Genomic DNA, 24,539 nt, shown 5'->3' with positions numbered 1-24,539 from the left:
CATCTGTAATTTTTTTTTTACTTTTTACATAAACCAATTATGTAGTTAGAGAATGATGACAGTTTTATTTCTTTCTTTCCAATTCTATTCTTTCCCCATGTATCATGATTTACTGCCGTTCAGCCCTCTGGTACAGCATTGAATACAGGTGGTAATAGTGGGCATTCTCGGCTCATTCTTGATCTCAGAGGGAAAGTGTGTAATTTTTCTACCCATAATTTTTTTGTAGATGCCTTTTATTTTTATTTTTTTTTTTTTTTTAAGATTTTATTTATTTGACAGAGAGAGAGATCACAAGTAGGCAGAGAGGCAGGCAGAGAGAAGTGGGGAAGCAGGCTCCCCGCTGAGCAGAGAGCCGATGGGGGATCTAGGCTGGGACCCTGAGATCATGACCCTAGCGGAGGGCAGAGGCTTTAACCCCCTGAGCCATCAAGGCACCCCCTCCCCCATTGGCTCTTTTTAAAAGAAATAATTTCCTTTTCTCTGCTGAAATTTTTAGTCTTGTATTTTAACTCCTTGAGTGTATGAAACATTTCACAATTCCTGCTTGTTCTTTGGAGCCCTGAGTTCTTTCCCTCCGTTTACATTTCAATGGTTTAGGACGATTTCGACTTGCCTTAGAGGGTAACACAGCAGTTAAGAAGTTGGGGTGACTGAGAGCCGAGAAAGGGAGGAGAAATAGGCCAGCGTGCCGAGGGAACAGGGAGCAGGGCTTCACGGTTCGGTTCGTAGCAGTAGACATCAGGCGGCTTGCATTTCTGACCCCCGGCTGAGTTCTTTATACCTGCGCACGCACTTCAGAAGTCTGTGAGCGTATCAAGTGCCTAAGCTGAGAGGGTCACCCAGTGTGAAAATGGGCAAATTTTCAATCTACTCTTTAAAAACTGATGTCCAGAGACTTGGGAACAGGGGACAAGAGTCCCATGTTTTAGCTCCCAGTGTGTTGTGACCCTCCAAGTTGCAGCGTGTCATTACTGTCATCTCTAGAGGAGATGGTAATCCGTATCGTTTTTCTATTTCGGATGACAGGTACAACAGGAATGATTTTACTCATTATGCTACTGTGAAAGTAATGTTTTCGGGTAATGCTTTGATTGTGTCAGCCCCGTGATCAGAGCCCTTCAGGGAGTCCAGTTGTTCTTTGGGCTTTGGGACAAATGTGCTTAGCACAGCTCGCCACCTGCCTGGTGGCCCGGCCCTTGTCCACTCCCCTGGCCTCATGTTAGACCATTTACTCCTGCAGTCATACAGACTTTCTGAAGTTCCCTTGACCTGGCCGTGCGCCCTTCCCTTGGAAGGACCTTGCACTTGCTGGGGGGCATCTGCCTAGTAAGTGTCCCCCATCCCTCCTGCCCAGTTAGCTTCTGACACACCTAGTGTCAAGTCCGGAGGGCGGTCTTCCCAGTTTGGAACTCGCTCAGCTCGAATCCCTGTGAAATGCACTCCTTAGGCCGCAGGCCTAGCCTCTCTGCCCTTGAGCCCCCAGAGTCACTGACTTACACTCATTGGTCTGATTCTTTCCTTCCTGCCTGCTCTCTTACGAGACTCTGGCACCTGGGGGTAGGCCCCGAGCCAGTGTTCATTCATCGCTCCCTCCCCCCAGCGTTCAGTCCTCTGCCTGGGGATAGGAAACACCCCATAAATGTTTGTCGAATCAATGAAGGAAGGAAAGCACACATGCTAATTTCATTGATCTCATCCCAAGTATGGATTTTGCTGGTTTACGAACTTCTTTTCTGAAAAGCGGGTTGGGCAAGAAGCATGAGGAACAGATGATTCAAGTTGTAAAAAAAAAAGTAAAAGATGGGTCTTTAAATGTCCTCGGCTACAAGTGATTAGTATTCAACCACTTCCGCTGTCTGGAACCTGGTTTCAAGTGCCAAGAGAAAATGTGTCTAGAATTTAAACAGATTCTCCTGGAAACACCCGTGTAATGCAATTTGCTAAAATCTATCCAAGGAGGCTGTGCAGACGAAAAATCTGTTCTTTATACATTCACTTTTTTTTTTTTTTTTTTTAACTGCAGGCATCGTAATGAGGACCTCCCAGGGTCAGGGGAGGGACCTTGGTATTTTCAGGAGGTGGGGAGACATTGCCCGCTGTTTGGTCATCATCAGAGGGAACAGAGGAACTGGTGATTGCTGTGTGTCTGGTACGGGGGGTTCTGGGCGTCAGCGCTGGGTGCCACACTCAGATAAGACAGGGCTGAGAACTGAAAAAAAGTGTCCTCTTTAGTTGACTTCCTGGTGCCTGCGGGACAATCCGGGAAGTCCCCTAGTCACTGACGGGCTCTCAAGGGAGCCTGCTGGGAGCCTGGGAACCGAGTGGCAGCGAGTCAAAGTGTAGACATGGCTTGGGGTGGCGGGGTGAACCTCGTGGTCCCAGTGCTCAGAGGTGGGCTGGGAAGCCAAGAGGACTTTGAAAGCAGCAGAGCCACATCCGGCAGCGGACACAACCCTCTGGTAAACAGCGTGTGTGAGTCCGCCGGGTCTGCGCGCCAGTCCTTGCTCAGCACTGATTAAACAGAACACTTGCGAGCCGAGACGTGGGCTTGCCCCAATAACAACCTGTTCTCTCTCACCCCCTGGGTGTCTCCTGATTCAGTGAAATGCTGGCACTGTCTGCTGGGGTTAGCGCAGACCTCGCAGGTGACAGGCTCAGTCCCACAGGGCTGTCCCCCCACTCCTGAGACCCATCGCAAGTGTTAGGTTGTTTCTGTGAACGCCGGGAAAGTCGGCCCCTTGACTGAGGATTTGCTCAAACGGCTCCAGAGCTCCGGGGACAGTTTACTTGTCCTTACCGGTTGGTTATAAAGGAGGAGACTCAGGAACATGCACCCAGATGGGAGTGGAGCTCCCGTGATCTCTCTGCTGGGCCCCCCTCCCAGCACCTCTCCACACTCCCCAGCCAGGAAGCTCATCTCCTTGTTCTAGAATGTTCAGAGAGCCCAGCTGCAGGCCCCACTGCACTCCTGAGGGGTCCAGGGTCCTGAAAGCCCCACCCGGGTCACCTCGTGAGCAAAACTCGGAAAATCCCTAGGGTTTTCGGAACTCTGCCCCAGAAGTAGGGGACAGACACCAAATATATTTCCTATCATGCCCTGATTACGCTCTCGCTGTGTGACCTTGTGTGTGATGGTCAGCCCTTAGCCATGAGTCTCTAACAGGAAGTCACTGTGTAGAACAAACGGGGCAGTGTGCCTGCTTGGTAGAAAGCATTAAAGGGGTTTGGGGACCTGAGAGCCACGGCGCCATGTCTGAGAGGTGGGTCTGTAAAGCAGGTTGTGGTGGGCTTTTTGGCTCCCGTACTCTGGGCATATTTTTAAAGCTAAATTTAAATGAACTTGGGTAAACTTGAAAGGGAGAAATTGCTCCAAAAGGGCACAGGCTTTCAGAGAGGTGGGTGTGGAGTCGGGGAGCCATTCATGTATTTGCTGAGCAAATATGGATCGGGGTTGGCCCTGTGTGGGAATCTGTGCTTAGCACTGAGGTGCGCTGCCGGGAAAGGCACGCAGTGGCCCCTGTCCTCCTAGTGCTGCTTCTTCTTCTTCTTCTTTTTTTTTTTTAAAGAGCACAAGTAGGCAGAGAGGCAGGTAGAGAGAGAGGGGGAAGCAGGCTCCCTGCTGAGCAGAAAGCCTGATGTGGGGCTCGATCCCAGGACCCTGAGATCATGACCTGAGCTGAAGCCAGAGGCTTTAACCCACTGAGCCACCCAGGTGTCCCCCCTCCTAATGCTTCTGATCGAGCAGGGAAGACACGGATGCCGCAGTCCCAGGCTTCACAACCGTTGTGAATGCGTTGAGTACATGGTGAAGTGCAGACTGCCCCAAGTTCACGCCATGCAGGGGCTGTCCCCAGGCTGGTACACTCTGATAAAGGGCTGATGGGGGCACTGCTCCAGAGCTGACAAGTGTCCCAGACGTCACTTTAGGACTCGTAGGCAAGTGTCTCCCCAGTTCCCTGCCGTGACTTCAGGCTGCCTAAAGGTGATCCTTCTGGTTGCCCCAGTAAGACATGGGGGTGCTGGTTTCTTAATTAGACCCTGAGTTGACACTCAGGTGTATGGATTCTGGCCCATGCACTGAACTAGGTCTCCCTGGATCCCAGAAGCTCTCTGCTTTGCCTGGTTTCCATCGGACTCGTTCCTCATCCTGGGTTTGTGCAAGCCCTCGGCTACGTGGAAAGAGTCCATTTCAGCTCTCTCTCTTCTTTTTCTTTAAAGATCTTATTTATTCATTTGACAGAGGGAGAGATACAGTGAGAGAGGGAACACAAGCGGGGAGAGTGGGCGAGGGGGAAGCAGGCTTTCTGCTGAGCAGGGAGCCTGATGTGGGACTCGATCCCAGGACCCCCGGATCATGACCTAGGCCGAAGGCAGACGCTAACAACTGTGCCACCCAGGCACCCCATTTCAGCTCTCTTGAGAACAGGACCAGACACGGGAGGCAGGATTTCAGGTCGCGTCAGTAGGCCCGAGGTGGAGATTGATGAGAGAGGGTCCCCGACAAAACATAAAGAGCGAGAAAACATTCTCAATTTCCTATAAAGTTCAAACATCGTCTGCATGGTGAGGGCAGTCAGAGTCACAGGCATTTTCTTGGGGACCATAAGGCGACTCCCTGCGTCCCGTTGCTCGCCACCCTGTATGCTGTGCTACAGGTGGTCCGAACCACTGCTACAATCACAGATGAGGCAGAAAGTAAAGAAACCGTATCACACGTGGTGCCCGCCCCTTGTCTGGGGTCGGAGTACTGGCTCTCTGGTAGGGGAAAGGTTTTGCATTCTGATCGGGCGTCTCAGGCTTCTGAGAGGGTCGCAGGAGGGAGGCTCCCGTTGGCCCACAGCCGAGCAGGGCTTTGCAGTTTCCGGAGCTCTCAGTCCTGAGCGAGGCGTTTGGCAGCCTTGCTCCGCCAGCGATTTTCTCGGTGGCTCCACTCCCGGGGCCCGAGACCCCCCATGAAGAAAGCAGGGAGATTGAACGCAAGGATGTGTCTGTTGTGGGTTGAATTATGTCCCCCCCAAAACCATATGTTAGAGTCCTAACCCCCAGCACCCTCAAATGTGGCCTTACTCGGAGACAGGGTCTCTGCAGAGGTAAAGAGATTAAAATGCGGTTGGCAGGGAGCGCTCTCATTCAACGTGACTGGTGGCCGGAGAGACAGAAGATTTGGACACAGGGACCCACTGAGAAGGAGGACGATGTGAACTGACAAAAGGAAAACCCGTTGCCCACAAGCCAAGGAGAGAGGCCTCAGAGGGAACCCATTCTGCCGACCCCTTGATCTGGGCTTGCAACCTTTGGAAGCACGAGACCAATTTCTGTTGCAATCGCCAGCCTGTTCTGCTTTGCTCCGGCAACCCTAGCTGACTAATACAACATCTTTATACTTTTTCCTGCCACAAACCCTTTTGGTGATGGAAGGTTGACTCCGGACCCTTTCTCAGAATAATGCCTCCATGTAAAAAATACTACAAATGACTAAGCATGTTTATTGAAAGCAGTTTCAAAATACCAAACATTTGTGAAGAGCAACACAGGTGCTGCTTGACTAGCAGATTAAAAGGCAAGATATCATGCAAGTCTAACACAGCCGTGATCTCTAAGGAGAGGGAAAGGGCCGAGGATATTTGAAGATATTGGCAACAACCAGAAAGTGACGTGAACATATGGTTTTTATTGGTCGCAGGCACAGACACCGCTGATGGGTCTGATGCCTTCCTTCATGGTTAAAATGCTAAATATCCATGGTTGGTTAGTGGAGCAAGGATTTTTTAAATTTTTTTCAACCAGATGTACGTGTTCCTGGACTGGATGATGACGGAGGTCTCGAGATCTCTCTTGTGATTAGGGGACTCTGGTTTGATTTCTCTTGGAGGCTAACATCGGTGGCTTCTTACCTGGTCCCACGAACCCTCCAGCTGGGCCGTGGGGACTTGGTTCCAGCAGCTGGTGGTCACGTCACACCCTCCCTCTTTCTGTTGTCTTGGTGGCAGGGCCCGTTTGGTTCCTGGACGTGGCCCCCCCATCTCCGGTGCAAACACCAGAGTGCTTACTGGGGAAGACTTCTCTGCATAGCTGACTTGTGACTCAGCCCAGTCACCCTAGTCTTCGCTGTGTGACTCAGCTGAGCCTTGCTGGGGTCCCCCACAGGCAGGAAGTAGCTGATTATCTATCCCAGGGAATGCATCCTTGCCTTGTGATGGAGCCAGTGATCGATGAGTCACGGGTCTCCCGTCAGCTGGTCTCCGCTCGCACACGGCGGACCCCAGGCCCTGGTCTCTCTGGGAAGTTTCACATGAGCTCATCTCATTAATGCAAATAACCACACACTCGGGCCTTGCCCGTACAGGTTCTTATCACACGAAAAGGAAACCTCTGTTTGGACCTTGTCCTTTAAGTGGAGGGATTACATCACCACAAATAGAAACATTTTCTTTATGGTGTCAGGAAGGATCCTGGTCTTCAAATAAACATAGAGGTCACCTCTGGAGGTATCTGGGCAGAATTTTGGAGGTGTTTGGATGGAATATTACAGCGGTCCACTGATTCTTGTATTTATTTATTTTGTTTATGAACGAATGTGTAAGCATGAAGGGGGTAGTGGGAGAGAGAATCTTTTTTTTTTTTTTTTTAAAGATTTTATTTATTTATTTGACAGACCAGGGGAGGAAGAGGGAGAGGGAGAAGCAGGCTCCTCACTGAGTATAGAGCTCCAGGGTTCTATCCCAGGATCCTGGGATCTTGACCCGTCGACGGCAAATGCTTAACCAGCTGAGCGATCCACGTGCCCCAAGAGCGAGAAAGAGTCTTAGGCAGACTTCATACCCAACGTGGAACCTGATGAGGGGGTTCAGTCTCATGACCCTGAGATCATGACTTGAGCCAAAATCAAGGGTTGAATACTTAGCCGACTGAACAACCCAGGTGCCTCGGTGTTCCACTGATGTTAAGATGCACCTCTTTCATGCTTGGATATCTCTGAAATCAGGGTGTTTCTTACAATTCCTGGCATTTTGTATTTGACAAAATTGGGTGCATAAACAGTCTGTTAGGGAAGTAGAAGATTTTGGTGAAAAGGACCGATGCTTCTGTTCACCCAAAAGAAGACTTTGGTCGCTTAGAGTAGTTAGCCAAATGCTACCTTAATTTGGGGGGATTTTTGGCCTCTGAATCAGGTTCATGGGTAGCATATTTTATATATAGATAGCAAACAGGATAATTCTTCAAAAAGAAGCTTGACGTGGGAGTGGAAGGAGTTGCTATTTATTTGTGTGGATGAGTTATAATGTGTTTTAGGCCATCCTTTAAAAAAATGTATAAAAGTACCAAATGCGTGTTTGCGGATCCATTTAACAAAAAGATGATGCTTCAGCAAAAACCAAACATCTCTATATATGCAGTTGTCATTTAACTCCTGGTAGGTTAGTTGCATGTTAACAGCTGACTTTACTTAACTATTGGCTCCAATAACACGAATTTGAGTTCTGCCAAGGACCAACAAAATTTTTGGCTTCTCAGGGCAATGGCCTGGAGGCAACGACAGAGGTGTTGCAGCCCCTGGTGGAGTTCAGTAGTCTCCAAAAAAGGAGAATTATTTGCATAGCAGTTAAATTTCTTTTAAAAACTATGAAATCCTTGTAGGTTCAAGGGAGTTGCAAGACAAAAGGCACAGGGAGGTCCTTGTGCTCTTCACCCAGCTTCCCCCGATGGCAACGTCCTCCATGACTGCGATACGATGTCATCACCAGGGTATCGACATCCGTCCCCACAGCTTATCCAGATTGCCCGTGTTTTATGTGCATTCGTGAGTGAGTGTGTGTGTGTGAATAGTTCTATGCAATATTATCACATGTGTAGATTCCTGTAACTCACCAGAGTCCATCAGTTCCATCAACATAAATCTTCCTTGAGCTACACCCACCTCCCATCCCTAACCCCAGGCAACTACTAACCTGTTCTCCATCTCTGTAATTGTGTCATTTCAAGAACGTTGCATCAATGGAATCCTACAGTGTTTAACCTTTTGGCTGACTTTTTTCACTTGGCACAGTTCCTTTGAGATCCTCCAAAATGTTGCATGTATGACTAATTCATTCCTTTTTATTGCCGAGTAATATTTCACGATGTGGGTGTACCAGGGTTTATTTAACCATTTATCCACTGAAGGAAATTTATTTCTTATTTTTTTTCCTCTTGTGAATAAAGCTGCTTTCTGCCTAGTGATTTGAAAGGTAAAATTGATACTGCCTACTAAACTTAACGGTTTTGCTGAGGACAGATTGCGTCGTATATACATTTTTTATGTGCTTGGTGTAGTGTTCTCTACGCATGCTCATTAAATGCTTAGTGACAGGATAGAAACGAAGCGGCCATTTCAAGGAGACCGTAAAGGGGGTGCTTCAAATCAAAGTTTAGATCCAGACTAGAATTGGGGGCCTGTCATTTCCTGGCTGATTTAGTGCAGACCTCTGTTCCTCATCTGCAAAATGGGAGAATGCCAGGACTGCTGTTGTAAGGGTGTTGTAAAGATGCACATGAACCTCTGAGCAGTCTGCTAATCTGTAAGTGCTTGATCATTTTCAGCTATTGTTACTAACTATCCCTAAGCAGATCATGGATCTAAGTAAGATCATAATAATGCATTAGCCATAACTTCTAATTACTTTTATTCTGAAATATTTTAACGTTTGAATGAAGATGCACCATCATATATGTGATATTTAGGTAAATTTAAATTATGTTTATGTAGGGGGACCTGGGTGGCTCAGTTCATTGAGCATCTGCCTTCAGCTCAGGTCATGATCCAGGGGTGCTGGGATCAAGCCCCATATCAGGCTCCCTGCTCAGTGAGGAGCCTGCTTCTCCTTCTCCCTCTGCCCCTTGCCTCTGCTTGTTGTGCTCTCTCTCAATAAAATCTAAAAAAAAAAATTATGTATACATGAACATTTACAATATCTTGTGTCTTTGAAGTGACAGCTCTTAACATTGTAATGTATAGTGTTACAAACATTAATAGATACCTAACATGCATAGTTATGAATGTTTTCATTCATAGTCAGATATCTAACATGCATATGCATATTTTAGACATTTGGAAGGATGGGAATATTCTTTTCTGTGGAGCTAGCTGTTCAGGGTTCCTATCAACCTTGGGAAATAGCATCTGGTCTTATAAAAGTGGGCTGAACAGATTTTATTTCTCCCTTTCCATCGTACTATAAGTGGCAAGTGTCTTAGTTCCTTTTTTTTTTCTTTTCTTTTTCATAAATTTCATGGCTGTCTGAACACTTAGAGAGGAGAGGCTATCTCCTGTTGTCTGCTTGGGGTCACAGCCTGTGTGCCTGGGGTCACGTTCAGGGGGAGTGTCTCTCCAGTGACCTCCTGGAATGTCATAGTCAGTAAAGCTGTGAGTCATACAGAATCTCCCACCAGACAACATGAGGCGGCAATTAGAAACTAACCATTAACTAGCTCCAGGGGCAGGAGGAGGTGAGGAAAATTTCCAGCTATTTGACAAATAAAGACCAGCGATATTTACCATTGCATAAATGGAGCTAGAGTCAATTAGCTTTGACATGTCAAGGTCCTCGTGTGAGAGGCAGTGTTGGGTTTATAAAGATTACTTTCTCATCGTGCTTGACCCCGGCAGGATGCAGTGTGTGTAAGAAGGGCTGTTAAGATGTACCTCTTGGAGGAATCTGGGATTTGCAGGCGGGTGGAGTAGCCAGATACGAGAGGCAGGGGACCCCGGAGCTTTTGTGCCCTGTGCACACCACACACCAGCCACATCTGACGAGTCACCTTCCTGCCCAGGTGCCTCTCCCTCAACCACCCTTCCCTGGAGAGATTCTACTCATCTCTCAAGACCTCCTACCAGTGTCACTTCCTTTATGATGCCTTCCTTACCTCTACCAGACAGAATCAGTTGTTTTTTTTTTTTTTCCTCTGTAGTGAGTATCCCTTATTATATCTATATAATTAATCATAAAAGCTATAATATATATCACAAAACGATATCCTTAGCCTAGGGATGAGATGGGATATATTAATTGATTTTTTTTTTTTAAAGATTTTATTTATTTATTTGACAGAGAGAAATCACAAGTAGATGGAGAGGCAGGCAGAGAGAGAGAGGGAAGCAGGCTCCCTGCTGAGCAGAGAGCCCGATGTGGGGCTCGATCCCAGGACCCTGGGATCATGACCCGAGCCGAAGGCAGCGGCTTAACCCACTGAGCCACCCAGGCGCCCCAATATTAATTGATTTTTGAATGTTGAACCACAGCTTTGCCTCTGTGGCACCAATTCTGTTGGCGGTGATGTATAGTTCTTTGTTCATACATTGTTGGAGTCACATTTGCTAATTTTCTGTTGAGCATTTTTGCATCTGTGTTCATGAGAGAACCGTCTGTCGTTTCCTTGTGGTGTCTTTGGTTTTGGTGTGCGGGGAATGTTCATAGAATCATTAGGAAGTGTTCCCTCTCCTGCTTTCTGGAACAGATGGTAGAAAACGAATATGATTGGCTCCTTTAAAGTTTAGTAAAATTCACCAGTGGAACTATCCAGGCCTGGTGCTTTCCGTCTGGGAAGATTATTAATTATGGAGTCAGTCTCCTTAATAAATAGAAGCCTACTCCGATTGCTTCTTCTTGTGGGAGTTGTGGTAGACTGTGTCTTTGAAGGAATGAGTCCATGTCATCAAAATTATCACATTTGTGGGTATAGAGTAATTTACAATATTCCTTTATTATCTTTTTAATGTCCGTGGTACCTTTGGTGATGATGTCTGTACTTTCATTTCTTATATTAGTGATTCGTGTCTTATCTCTTTTATTCTTGGTTAGCATGCCTAGGGGTTTCCCAGGTTTTTAAATTTTATTATTATTATTTTAATTTAAAGATGTTTTAAAATTTATTTGACACAGAGAGAGATCACAAGTAAGCAGAGCAGCAGGCAGAGAGAGAGAGGGAAGCCGGCTCCCTGCTGAGCAGAGAGCTCGAGGCGGGGCTTGATCCCAGGACCCTGAGATCATGACCCAAACCAAAGGCAGAGGCTTAACCCACTGAACCACCCAGGCACCCCAGGTTTCCCAGTTTTATTGATGTTTCAAAGAACTACCTTGTGGTTCGATTTTATCTATTGTTTTCCTGTTTCCAATTTCATTGATTTCTGCTCTAATTTTTCTTATTTATTTTTTTCTGCTTATTTTGGATTTAATTTGCTCTGCCTTTTTAGTTGCCTAAGGTAGAAGCTTAGATCACTGATTTCATATATATTTTTAGATATTATTTAAATTCAACTAGCCAACTTACTGACATCATTAGTTTCAGATGTAGTCTTCACTAATTCATGTGTGTGTGTGTGTGTGTGTATTTAATGTATGCATTCCATGCTAAACATTTCCCTCTAAGCACTGCTCCCACTGCTCCTCCAGATTTTGGTGGGTTGTATTTTCATTTTCTTCAAAACATTTAAAAATGTTTCCTTAGTCGTCGTCTTTGACTCATGCGTTAGTTAACAGTGTGTTGTTTAATCCCCGATTATTTTGTGTTTTTTTTTTCCATCTGTCTTTCTGCTGTTGATCTTTAGTTTGATTCCACTGTGATCTGAGAGCACTTTTTTAAAGATACATTTTCTTGACCCAGAATGTGGTCTCCTGGTGTAGGTTCCATGTGAGCTTGAGAAGGATGTGTACCTGCTGCTGTTGGGTGAAGCAGACCACAGATGTTAGTTACATCCAGTTGACTGACGGCGCTGTTCCATTCACCCTGTCTTTACTGACTTTCTGCCTGTGGACTGACTGTTTCGGATGGAGGGGTGTTGCACCCCTCTTGTAATGATGGGTGTTTCTGTTTCACTTTGTGTTTCCATCAGATTTTATGTATTTTGATGCTTCATATTAGGCATATACATATTAAGACCAGTTATATCTCCTTGACCCTTTTATCATTACATAATGCTCCTCTTTATCTCTGATAATTTTTCTTGCTCTCGAGTCTGAAATTAATATAGCTACTCCAGTGTTCTTTTGATAAGTGATAGCATGAAATGTGTTTCTCTCTTTTCTTAATTTTTTTCCTGTGGTGAAAAAAATCTATATAACACAAATTTTACCATTTTAACCATTTCTATGCAATTCAATGGCATTAAGTACTTTCACAATATTGTGTAACTATCATGGATATTCATTTTCAGAACTTGGAAACAAAAGCTTTAACCATTTAACAATATATCTCCCCCAGCAGCTGGTGGCCTCTCTTCTACTTTCTGTCTATATGAATTTTCCTATTCTGAGTACCTCATATAAGTGGAATTGTTCAATGTTTCTTCTTTTGTCTCTGACTGTTTAAAATTTATAACATTTTCAAATTTTGTCCATGTTGTAACATATCAAAATTCCATTCCATTTTAAGGCTGAAATATATTTCATTGTATGCATATACCACATTCTGTTTATCCATTTATCCATTAGTAAACCTCTGGGTTGTTTCTATATTTTGGCTCTTGTGAATAATGCTTCTGTGAACATGGGTATGTGAGTATCTGTTTGGGTCTCTGCTTTCAATTCTTTTGGGTCTAAACCTTGAAGTGGACTTGCTGGGTCATACAGTAATTTTATACCTAAGTTTTTAGGAACTGCCTACAGCAGCTGGATTCGTTTGCTTTTCTTTTTCTTTTAATATTTATTTATTTGAGAGAGAGAGAGCAGGTGGGGCGGAGCAGGGGTAGAGGGCAAAGGGACAGGGCAGGAGAGTGGGAGAGAGAGAATTTCTAGCAGACTCCCCACTGACACAGAGCCCAACATGGGGCTCGATCCCACGACCCTGAGATCGTGACCTGAGCTGACATCAAGAGTCCGACATGTGACTGAGCACCCAGGCACCCCTAGTTTGCATTTCTACCAGAAGTACATAAGGTTTCCACTTTCTTCTCTGTTTACTTTTAATCTGTCTGTGTTGCTATATTTCAAGTCGGTTTCTTATAATTGGGTGGGTTTTGGTTCTTTTATTCACCCTGATAGTCTCTGTCTTTTAATTGAAACATTTAGACCATTCACATTTAAAGTGATTGTTGTGATTATTATGACAGTTGGTTTAGTCTTTACCATGTTTGTAACTGTTTTCTACTCATTGCTTCTTTGCCCTTGGTTCTTTGTTTCCTTTTTCCCATGCCTACCCTTCTTCTGCCATCTCTGTTTTATTTTTTTGAATTGAAGTATAATTGAGATGCAATATTATGTTAGTTCAGGTATACAAAATAGTGATTCAACATTTATATATATTATGAAAAGACCACATGTCTAGTTACCATCTATCACCATACAATGTTGCTACAATATTATTGACTGTATTCCCTATATTGTACTTTACGTTCCCCAGTTACATCTTTTATAACTGGAAGTTTGTACTTCTTAATCCCTTTCACCTGTTTCACCCATGTTCTGCTTCTCTCCTTTGCCAGTTGCCAATTTGTTCTCTGTATTAATAGTCTGTTTCTGTTTTGTTTTGTTTTTTTTTAGATTGTACTTATGATTGAAATCAAATGGTATTTCTTTTTCTCTGTCTGACTTTCTTCGCTTAGCATAATACCCTTTAGGTCCATCTACGTTGTCACAAATAGCAAGATCTCACTCTTTTTTATGGCTGAGTAATATTCCATCATATGCACCACATTTTATTTATACATGAATCTGTTGATGGATACTTAGGTTGCTTTTACATCTTGGCTACTGTAAATAGCAGTGCAATGAACACAAGGATGCACTTATCTTTTTGAATGCTGTCTCTGGTTTTAATTGAATACTTTGTATGATTTTATTTTTTCTCCTCTCTTAGTATGTCAGTTATACTTTTTTTAAACTTCTTTTAGTGGTTGTCCTAGAGTATGCAATCTACATTTACAACTAATTCAAGTCCAATTTCAAACAACAGTGCTGCTTCACTGTTGTGCAAATAAGCTTATAACAGGATACTCCCAATTCTTCCCGCCTGTCCTTTATAATGTTGTTGTCATTCATTTCACTTATCTGTAAGCTTAATCACCAAATTCATTGTTGCTATCATTATTTTGAACAAACTGTTATCTATTAGATCAGTTAAGAAGATTTAATTTTAACTTCACTTATTACTTCTCTAGTGCTCTTCCTTTCTTTTGCACATTTTAGGTTTTATTTATTTTTAACCTATATCATTTTTCTTCTCTGAAGATTTTTAAAAATTATTTCTTACAAGACAGTTCTACTAGTAACAAATTTCCTCATTATTTGTTTTTCTGTAAACATCTTTATTCTTTCCTTACTTTTGAATGATAATTTTATTAGATACAGAATTCTAGGTTGATTGCTTTTCTTCCAACACTTTAAATATTTCATTCCACTTTCATCTTGCTGGCATGGTTTTTGAAGAGAAGTCTGATGTAATTCTTATTCTAATTTGTCTATAGGTAAAGTGTTCCCCCTCCCCCAGCTTCTTTCAAGATTTCTTCTTTTTCTTTGATTTTCTTCAGTTTGAACATGATATACCTAGATATAGGTTTTTTTATAAATATTCTGGTTGGTGTTCTCTGAGTTTCTCTGAGCATATGTGGTTTGAGATATGTCATTTTAAGGAAATTCTCACCTATTATTACCTCAAATATTGTTCTGTTCCCTTACTCTCTTTCTTTTCTTTCTGATATTCTCACTATGTGTATGTTACACATAGTTTATAATTTTCCACAGTACTTAGATATTATGCTCTGCCTTTTAAATTATGTTTTCCTTTGCCTTTCCATTTTGAAAGTTACTATTGACACTCTTCAAGCTTACTGGTTCTTTCTTTGGCCATGTCCAGTCTACTGATGAATGCATCAAAGGCATTCTTCATTTCTCTTACAGTGGTTTCAATTTCAATCATTTTCTTTTGATTCTTTTTTAGATGTTTCCATCTCTCTGCTTACATTACTCATGGGTTCTTGCATATTATCTACATTTTCCATTAGGGCACTTAACGTATGAGTCATAGTTCTTTTAAAATCTCAGTCTCATAATCCCAAGATTTCTGACATATCTGAGTCTGGTTATGATTCTTGCTTTGTCTCTTCAGATTGTGCTTTTTGCCTTTTAGCTTCCTTGTAATTTTTTGTTGGAAGTCAGATATGATGCATCAGGTGAAAGAAACTGAGGTGGGTAGGCCTTTGATGTGAGTTTTAGGTCTAGTTGCCTAGAAGTTAGGCTGTGTTTACTCTTTAGCTGTGGTGTCAGAGGCTAAAATTTCCTCTAATGTTCCTGTTTTTGTGTCCCCTGCTGTCTTGGATTTTCCTAAAGACTTCTTAAAGGTTTGCTTTAAGACGTTTGCTTTTTCTTTTCCTTCTTCTCCTTTTTCCCTTTCTCTCCCTTTCTCTCGTTCTTTCTTTTTTCTGTCCTTCAATCTCTTCCGTAATCAGCTGTTATTACACAGGAGCTTTACTGATGTGGTGGCAATATGTGAGGGATAATAAACATTGTGTAGTCCTTGGATGAGGTCTCATTCTTTCCCTGAGTCTGAGCTGGAATTTTCTTTCCCTCCTTGGCTTTAGTAAAGTCCCAGTTGGTGAGACTCTGGTAAATAATTCTCCTTGAGGGCAGGTCTTGTTAATGAGAATAGAATGCTTTCCCTTCCTCCTGTTAGAAGTAATAGGGGATTTTTTTTTTTCTCAAATCTTCACAGTGGGAATTTGGCAGGATTCTTGGAGGTAAAACTCATAAAAGCATGAGGAAACCCCTAAGACTGGGTCGCATTAGAGTTTCTGATTCTTAAGCTCATCTACCCTGAACCTCTAGCAATAGTCAATTATAGCTTAATGTGTTCCTGCAAATATTGGCTCCAGCTCTAGACTTCTGCTTTTGGGCTTCTGCTCTGGGTGATTTTTTTTTTTTTTTCTATTTGTCTCTCTGTCTCTCAAGTTTTGGGGACAGCTGTTGGTCTTATAACCTCAATTTTCTGACTCTAACAAGACTTGTTGATCGTTAGTTTGCTCAGCCTTTTTGGATGGTAGTGATGACTTCTAACCTCTTTACATGTTGGACTGGAAATTAGCCTTTTTCAGTACAGCTTAGTTTGGGGACTCTTGCTATAGACTGATGCCTGCAAGTATTGTCAGAAACTCCCCGGCAGCCGTTCACATCATGAAAGGGACTCCCATACCCGGTTCATAGGGACCTAAGGCAGAGGGATGATTGGACTGGACCTCACCCGTACATGATAAAGGTGTAAGGAAGATAACAACACAATCTCGAGATGAAATTTGGGTCTCCTATCACCGACCAGGCTTCCTTGGGCAAATTGGGAATTTTTTGAAGGGGCGTGTCTGAGGACATCTTTTTGTGTTCCACTAGAGCATAATCTGAGAGTGAAAGTTAGGCTGAGTGCTAGAATGATGGCCCAGTGTCCCCCTGCCTGCTATGCATTTGCCACTGCAAATGATATGCATGGAGGAAGAATACAGGAGAAATTATTTGTGCAGATTTCTGGGAGAAAATGGAATATACCACTTGTTCCCAAGGTAGGACACAGTGATGATGTCTGACCTCCAAGGAGACAGTACGTAAAGGGTAAAAAGACTGCATGTGTGTGCATCAAGAACTGGAACAGGGCACCTGTAGGGCCCAGATGACAAAATGAAGTTCAGAATCAGGACTAGAGTTGTCAGTGAGGTGTCCTTCCTATTCTTTGCAGACATTTTATGGAAGCAACACAGTTGGGTGTGGTGTGGTGATACTGTTGGGAGGAAGAAAAATATTTTCTGCTGTAGGAGCTCTGGCAAGATGCCACCGTGAGGGGTGCATGAAGGACAAAATACAAGCAGAGCTGTTTCCGAGCGTGGGGACTTGTCTCAGGTCATTTGCGTTGAGCAGGAGGCTTGTTATGTGGGTGAGTGCTCCCTTGATGATGGGGTATTGGGGCCGTGTGAAGTGGAGAATACTTTTGAGTTGGCAAAGCTTTCCTTCTCACTCTATCACAGGTGGGGCTCTTTCATGTCTGTAGGTATTCTGGTTCTAATAACTATACCTTCATTTTTGTGAGTCAGAGGTGTCCCCAAAGACCAGGCTTTCCTCCCTCTGCTGACAACTTCCTAAGGGCATCAGTTTGTTCATCTGTCAAGAATGCAGATGAAAAAATACAAATTGCATTTTTAAACTAAAGTGGCTCTTAATAATTGGGCTGGTACTGTAAGTCACTATGTTCCATTTAGTGAAGGAACTTGTCCCTACAAAAAGAAGAGGAAAAGAAAGAGACTTCTTGGCTGGCAGTCTGCTTGTCTTGCAAATCAATCTGAGTAAAAGCCAAAAGAAAAGATGAGGCCCACGCTGTGACCCAGCCTGGGGACATGTAGGTGTAAGTCGAGCCAAACCCAGAGCCACATTTCAGCTCCATGAGATCTGCGCTTCCCAGGGTAACCATTACAGAATGTCCTTGGGTGATGCCCATGGAAGCTGGACCGAGAGAGGAGGCAGGAGAACAGAGGAGCCACGTCCATTTATTTGTTGCTCGGGTCGCCCTTCATCCTCAGAGGCATTCTCAGGCCCAGGAAGCTGCTCGGCCGCCGGCTAGCTGTGAATGGTCCTGAAAGATTTAGGGTCTTCCAGATGGATCTCTGTAGTGCACCTCCAAATGGATACACCCTAAAGGCTTCCAAAATCTGCTGGTGTCTAAAAGAACCTGGCACTCTGTGGCTGTGAATGATGCTGGTCATTTCAAGAACTTATTACGGGGTACCAACCACGGTTCGGATGTGTGAAAGGTCTTATCTTCTCTGCCGGACTCTGAGCTCCTTGAGGATGTGTGTCTTCCATGTCTGTCTTTACTGTATTGCCCCAAACCCATGCTGACACATGCTCATTTCATTTCCTTCCCTGATAAAGCAAAGGAACCCAAATTATAGCTGTTGACTCCTTGCTTGATACATGACTTTTAAATTCTATTTTCCCCAGTGCTTTCTTTGAAGGCCTTGCTCCCACACTAGGGGAGACAGATCAGCTCACCCACCAGGGAAACACCTCAGCCGATAACCCATAGGGATGCCTTCTGCCTATATTTTTCAGGAATGGTATGTGCTTTCAGCGATGACTGTGTTGTGCTATAATGAACCCACTCTTGCTTTCGTCTTTCTTCAGAGACAGATAGGATTTATACTTGTGTGTCTACGTTCTACCCCTTTCTCCCTGACTAGGATGTATGGTCAGGTATGAGTCAGCTGACCACAGAGGGTGGTGTTTCCATGGTTGGGACAGAGAGAGATTCCCTGGAATGCGTGGGGGTCATGTCAGGCGGCTAATGTGCATTTGTGGAGATGGTGTGGCTGAATCACGTGCAGTGGGTCAAGGGCTGTTGGACATGGACTTGAGTCCCTTCCTGGCACTGATCATTCACAGGGCAATTATTTCCTCTGTTAGGGCAGATGAAGAATAGTACTTTACCTCTCTTCTCTGATATCACTCCTTGTGCTCCTCAAACAGGAATCACCCAATCTTGTCTTCCCAAGAAATTCCCGTCTTATGGGCTCCTTGGCTTAGAACTCTTTCTCCCCAACCTTGTTTCCTCTACCAACCTTTACAGAGGCTTTGCAGAGACAGCACCTTTTTCCCTAAAAACTTTGATTCCTGAGCAAGGCTAAAGCCTGAAAATATGTTTTAAAAGGAATGGTGGTAAAAAATGTACAACACAATTTCCCCCCCTAACAATTTAAGTGTACAGTAATACTAACTATATGCACGTTGTAGTAGAACATATCTCTAGGACTTTTTTTTATCTTCTGACATTGAAATATTATCTCCACTGAATAGCAACAACTCACCTGCTCCCTCTCCACAGCCCCTGAGACCACCATCCTCCCTCTGTCTCTGTGAACCTGACTACTCTACCTACCTCAATAACTAGGACCATGCAGTATGTGTCTTCTTGTGACTGGCTGATTTCACTCAGCATAACATCTTCAAGGGTTTTTCCACATTCTTGCGTGTGACAGGCTTTCCTTTTTTAAGGCTGAATAATATTCCGTCGTGTGGCTAGATCTCATGCCGCATTTCCTTTATTTGTTCATTCTTCGATAGACACTTAGGCTGCTTTTTTATCTTGGCTATTATAACTAGGACTGTAATGAACCTGGGTGTGCAAATCTCTCTCTGAGATCCTGCTTTCCGTTCTTTGGGATACGTATCCAGAAGTGGGATTCCTGGATCCAAAGGTAGTTCCATTTCAATTATTTGAGGGACCTCCACACACTCTTCCACAGTGGCTGTACCATTTTGCATTCCCATCATGAAAATGTTTTGATTGTGGCACTTTTAAAAACTGGATCTGGATCTGGATCTGGATCTGCCTGTTGGTGGGTATCATAAAGGGGCTTACACAAAGTGGGGGCAAAGCATGGAGCTGGGGCAAGTCATCTTAAGGTGACTGAGTCCCGCTCAAAGTCGGCATCCTCAGTTTTCTGGCTCCATTTGGTCCAGTATCTGAATGTTCAAAGGGGTTTAGATCCGGCGAAGATAACTCAAGAGTGTGAGTCACACCAGTCTTCCCTTCTGAGAAGGTCAGGTTATCTCCTGACCTGACAGAGAATCTCTCGCTCCTTTTTTTGTTTTCACTGTTTAGCCATTTTATTTATTTTTTTTTTAAAAAAAGATTTTTACAGAGAGAGCACAAGCTGACAGAGAATCTTTTTCTTAAATTTATTTTTAATTATTTTTTAAATTTAAGCCGCTTTCAGCGTAGGTCATGATATTCATGAGATCGATTTTTTGCTCAGCAGGGAGCCTGCACCCTCTCTCTCTCTCTCTCTGTGCCTCTCCTGCACTCCGTTTCCTCTGTCAAATAAATAAATAAAAATCTTTAATAAAAAAAAATTATTTTTAATTATTTTTTTAATTTTTTAAATTTATTTTCAGCCTGTATTTACCCCTGCACCCAGTGCTCCCACCCCCTCTCTACCACCACTGGTTCCCCCCAACCTCCCACCCCCCGCCCCTTCAAACCCTCAGATTGTTTTTTAGATTCCTTAGTCTTTCATGGTTCACCTCCCCTTCCAATTTCCCCCAACTCCCTTCTCCTCTCCATCTCCCCATGTCCTCCATGCTATTAGTTATGCTCCACAAATAAGTGAAACCATGTGATAATTGACTCTCTCTGCTTGACTTATTTCACTCAGCAGAATCTCTTCCAGTCCCGTCCATGTTGCTACAAAAGTTGGGTATTCATCCTTTCTGATGGAGGCATCATACTCCATAGTGTATATGGACCACATCTTCCTTATCCATTTCGGCTGATAGAGAATCTTAAGCAGACTCCCCACTCACTGTGGAGCCCATCACAGGCTTGATCCAGCAACCCTGAGATCATGACTTGAGCCAAAATCAAAAGTTGGATGCTTAACCGACTGAGCCACCCAGGTACCCCAGGCTGTTTTCTTATTAACTGCCACCCAGAAGCCCATGTCTCAGCAGTGCCAGTCTTGTAATGCAGAATGGAAGTCAGGAATTGTATACAGTGGGGTTTGATTTCTTCCTGGATTTGAGTTCTGGAAGCCTGGGCTTCTTGAGGGCATTAAGCCGTAGGTAGTAAAGAGAAGCTATTGACTTTGAGAGAAGGGTAATTCCAAGATTTGGAAGTGAACAGGAATCTGTGGGTCCCACGAATAGGGGGCTTCTGCTCTTCTCTGTCTGGCAACATCTGGAAAGGTGGGAAGACCACTGAAGGGAATGGTCATGTGGTCCCCCAGGCTGAACCCTAGCAACTGAAGTTACCATTTTGATGCAGATTCCTCTGCCCAAGATTGGCATGAATACCACAGGCTACCCAACTCCGGTGGGCCATGTGAGTACGAACAGGAGATGAGCGTTTTGCTGTGTGTGTTGTCTTTCTAACCTTGGAGAAGGTGTTGAATGGAAAGAAGCCTCCACAGTTGGACTTTGTACTCTCTCAGTGACTTGGAATTGACTTTGATTTAAGGAAAGAAAGTCATGTGATAAGTCATGCATATCTTGATCGCAGGACTAAGACTTATTCCAAGCACATATGTAAGACATCTAACAGTTCCTGGGTGTTTAAGGGAGTTGATAAAGATTATTTTCCTTTGTTCTGACTGTAGGTGATTGTCACGCATAGCCTCTGATTGTTTGAGATACACCTTTAAAAAATAGTGAGTGTTGATCCAGAGTGTTCTTTGGAAATGAACTTGTTCTAATTACACTAGGGAAGCACATCATTTCTTAAAGTGAAGAGTCCTTGTTTAAACAGAATTGCACTAATCTGGATTTTCAGATTGTTAACATGATAAATAGAGTGAAGAAAGCTCTCCCCCACACCCCTTTTTTGAAAGGCACTTGTTGATGTAACTCAGTGACAGCTTGGCTTAGTTGGGCAACAAGTCTGCCTTAAATAGCAGCCCCACTCCAAGGTCTTGTGTGGGAATTGTCCTAATGGGGCAAGCCACAGCGGAAATGGGGTTCTAGCTAATCATCAACTCTCCATTCTGATAAGGGAAGCCACACTACCAATCATTCCTGTTATGATTAAATTCCGGGAAATGAGAGCTCACACTATCTCTACACGGAAAGCTGGGAGGAGGGTCACCCGCTGTGTTAGCTGCTCCGGTAAATGATTAATGACTGATCAACCTGACAGGTGCCTCCTGAGACCTGTTCAGTGATGGGAGTGTCACTTTGCTGTCTCCACTCCCTCCTGGAGTGACAGGGACAGAGAAGTGTGCTGATTTTATTAATTATACAAAGTGAACATATTTGTGATTTTTCCACACCCGCTTTCCTTTTGGGTAGGAAACCAAAGCAAAGAAAGAAAAAATGATCTTAGTTTTAAAGTGATCTTTCTGAACTTCGGAACTGAAGAAGTTATCTGTGGGATTCAGAAAAAATGCTGAGCTATTGGAAGAAGTTTTGGATATCGCATCTACCCAGTACCCTTTATGTGGATAAAAATGAAGCTGCCGGCAATGTGGCATTGTGACATGTCCCAGCAAGAGTGGGACGGGGCAGAGACTCGAATTGTTCCTCTAACGGCTGCTCTGGCACATGCTGAAAAAAAACAAGCATCTAGAGGCCTTGTAAAGCACACAACTATTTACTCATTAACTCTTAAAAAAATCCAGCATAATGTCTTGAAGGATTTTATGGAGCACTATAATCTTACAAAGGTAACAAATACGTCATATATTGTGTAGGCAACACATTGATTAGTTTATAGAAGCTAGAAGAAATTTAATACAAAGAACTAGAAGGAGGAGGAGAAGGGAAGTAAGAAGAGACTGGTTTCCTTTGTAGAGAAGTGGAAATTCTAACAATAAGAGCAAATGGTACAAGATATCAATATGCCACCATACAATGATGGTTTGCTGTTGAAGAAAGCACTTTGATTGATTGATAGATATTTAATTTTTAATTTAAATTCAGTTAGCCAACACACAGCACATCATTAATTTCTGATGTGCTGTCCAATGATTCGTCAGTTGCATATCACACCCCGTGCTCCTCATATCAAATGCCCTCCATAATGCCCATCACCCAGTTTTAATATAACAAGTTTTATAAGGGTAAATATCACATAGATGGGTCTAACACAAAAGCTCATGACTTCAATAAAGGCTAAAAGAGCATTTATTTTTTCTCGATTAAAAGACAGAAATCTAGCACATGAGCAATAAGTGATCGTAGTGAGTTGTAGCCCCTGGATGGCTACAGAAGTGAAGTTTTCCTTCCTTCATTTTATTTCATTTCCTTCCTTCCTTCCTTCCCTAGATTATTTGATCTGTTATAACAAAAAGGCCATTTACTGGGTGGCTTATAAATAACAAATTTATTTCTCACATTTCTGGAAATCAGGAAGTCCAAAATCAAGGTGCCAGCAGATTTGATGTCTGGTGAGACCTGCTTTCTGGTTCATAGGCCACCATCTTCCTGCTTTCTTCTTCACATGGGGAAAGGGAACTCTCTGAAGACTCTTCTTAAGAACACTCATCCATTCATGAAAGCTCTGCTTCATGATACCATCGAGCCAAAGGTCCACCTTCTAACATCATCACCTTGGAGTGTCAGGGTTCAGTGGATGAATTTTGGGGAGATCTTAACATTCAGGCTGGTCCCTCTTCCCTTCCTCTTTCCCTGACATCTTTTTTCCCTTCCTTCCTTCTGCCATTACGTCTTGCACCTCCTTGGTCATGGCAGATATAGGATGATCCAGATTGGGAGTCTGAGACCCCACCGTCTGGTGCGAAGGTCCAACAGGTGATGTAAATTTTACTATAGCTTTTCAGTGGAAAACTACTGAGGAAACAACGTGTGTTAGGGAGGATGTGGAGAAAGGGCAACCCTCTTCCACTGTTGGTGGGAATGCAAGTTGGTGCAGCCTCTTTGGAGAACAGTGTGGAGATTCCTCAAGAAATTAAAAATAGAGCTTCCCTATGACCCTGCCATTGCACTACTGGGTATTTACCCCAAAGACACAGATGTAGTGAAAAGAAGGGACATCTGTACCCCAATGTTTATAGCAGCAATGGCTACGGTCACCAAATTGTGGAAAGAACCAAGATGCCTTTCAACGGACGAATGGATATGAAGATGTGGTCCATATACACTATGGAGTATGATGCCTCCATCAGAATGGATGAATCCCCAACTTTTGTAGCAACATGGACGGGACTGGAAGAGATTATGCTGAGTGAAATAAGTCAAGCAGAGAGAGTCAATTATCATATGGTCTCACTTATTTGTGGAGCATAACAAATAGCATGGAGGACATGGGGAGATGGAGAGGAGAAGGGAGTTGGGGGAAATTGGAAGGGGAGGTGAACCATGAAAGACTAAGGACTCTGAAAAACAATCTGAGGGTTTTGAAGGGGCAGGGGTGGGAGGTTGGGGTACCAGGTGGTGGGTATTAGAGAGGGCACGGATTGCATGGAGCACTGGGTGTGGTGCAAAAACAATGAATACTGTTATGCCGAAAAGAAATAAAAAAGAAAAAAGAAATACATGCCACTAAAAAAAGAAAGAAAGAAAGAAAACTACTGAGGAGATAGCATCACTATTTGTTTTGGATGTTACCAGCTTCACATACAGCCTTCTCAACATTCTTGACACACATCTCCCTAAAACTCTTTAAAAATGTCAGGGATAGACTATACCTCCCAGGAAAAAAAAAAAAAAAGTCTTTTGTTGATATAAGTTCTAAATGGTTGCCATGGTTATGCTGGGTTTTAATCATGTAAATTTCAAGTTAGCAGATTTTTATTACTTCTTTGTTCATAAATATTGTTTTCCACGTGACTATTAATGCAGAGAACTCCCAGTTTTACAGTCAGCCTCCAACATACATGGACATGGCTACCCACCTTTGTTTCAGGAAGAAGTTTGGAAGAGTCCAGCACCATTTTGGCACATTTTGGACACAGTTGCAGTCTCTGGCAACTGTCTCACTACAGTCTTATATTTAAATAGGTTCAAATAAACAAGGGCAGCCAGTGATTGGAAAGGTAGAGAAACAGAACTCACATTATTTCACTGTTGTCTGTAACCACC

General features: G+C 43.5%; 1 protein-coding gene across 4 annotated transcripts in view; it reads left to right on the top strand.

The window, feature by feature from the left end:
• The window catches only part of PFKFB3 (6-phosphofructo-2-kinase/fructose-2,6-biphosphatase 3), a 143,590-nt gene that overhangs the window by 97,946 nt on the left and 21,105 nt on the right, over positions 1-24,539 (top strand). The window lies entirely within an intron of this gene.

Source organism: Mustela putorius, unplaced genomic scaffold (genome assembly GCF_011764305.1).
Source record: "Mustela putorius furo isolate JIRA1106 unplaced genomic scaffold, ASM1176430v1.1 tig00004033_pilon_pilon_pilon, whole genome shotgun sequence".
Lineage (NCBI taxonomy): Eukaryota > Metazoa > Chordata > Mammalia > Carnivora > Mustelidae > Mustela > Mustela putorius.
This window is presented reverse-complemented; position numbering and strand designations above follow the sequence as displayed.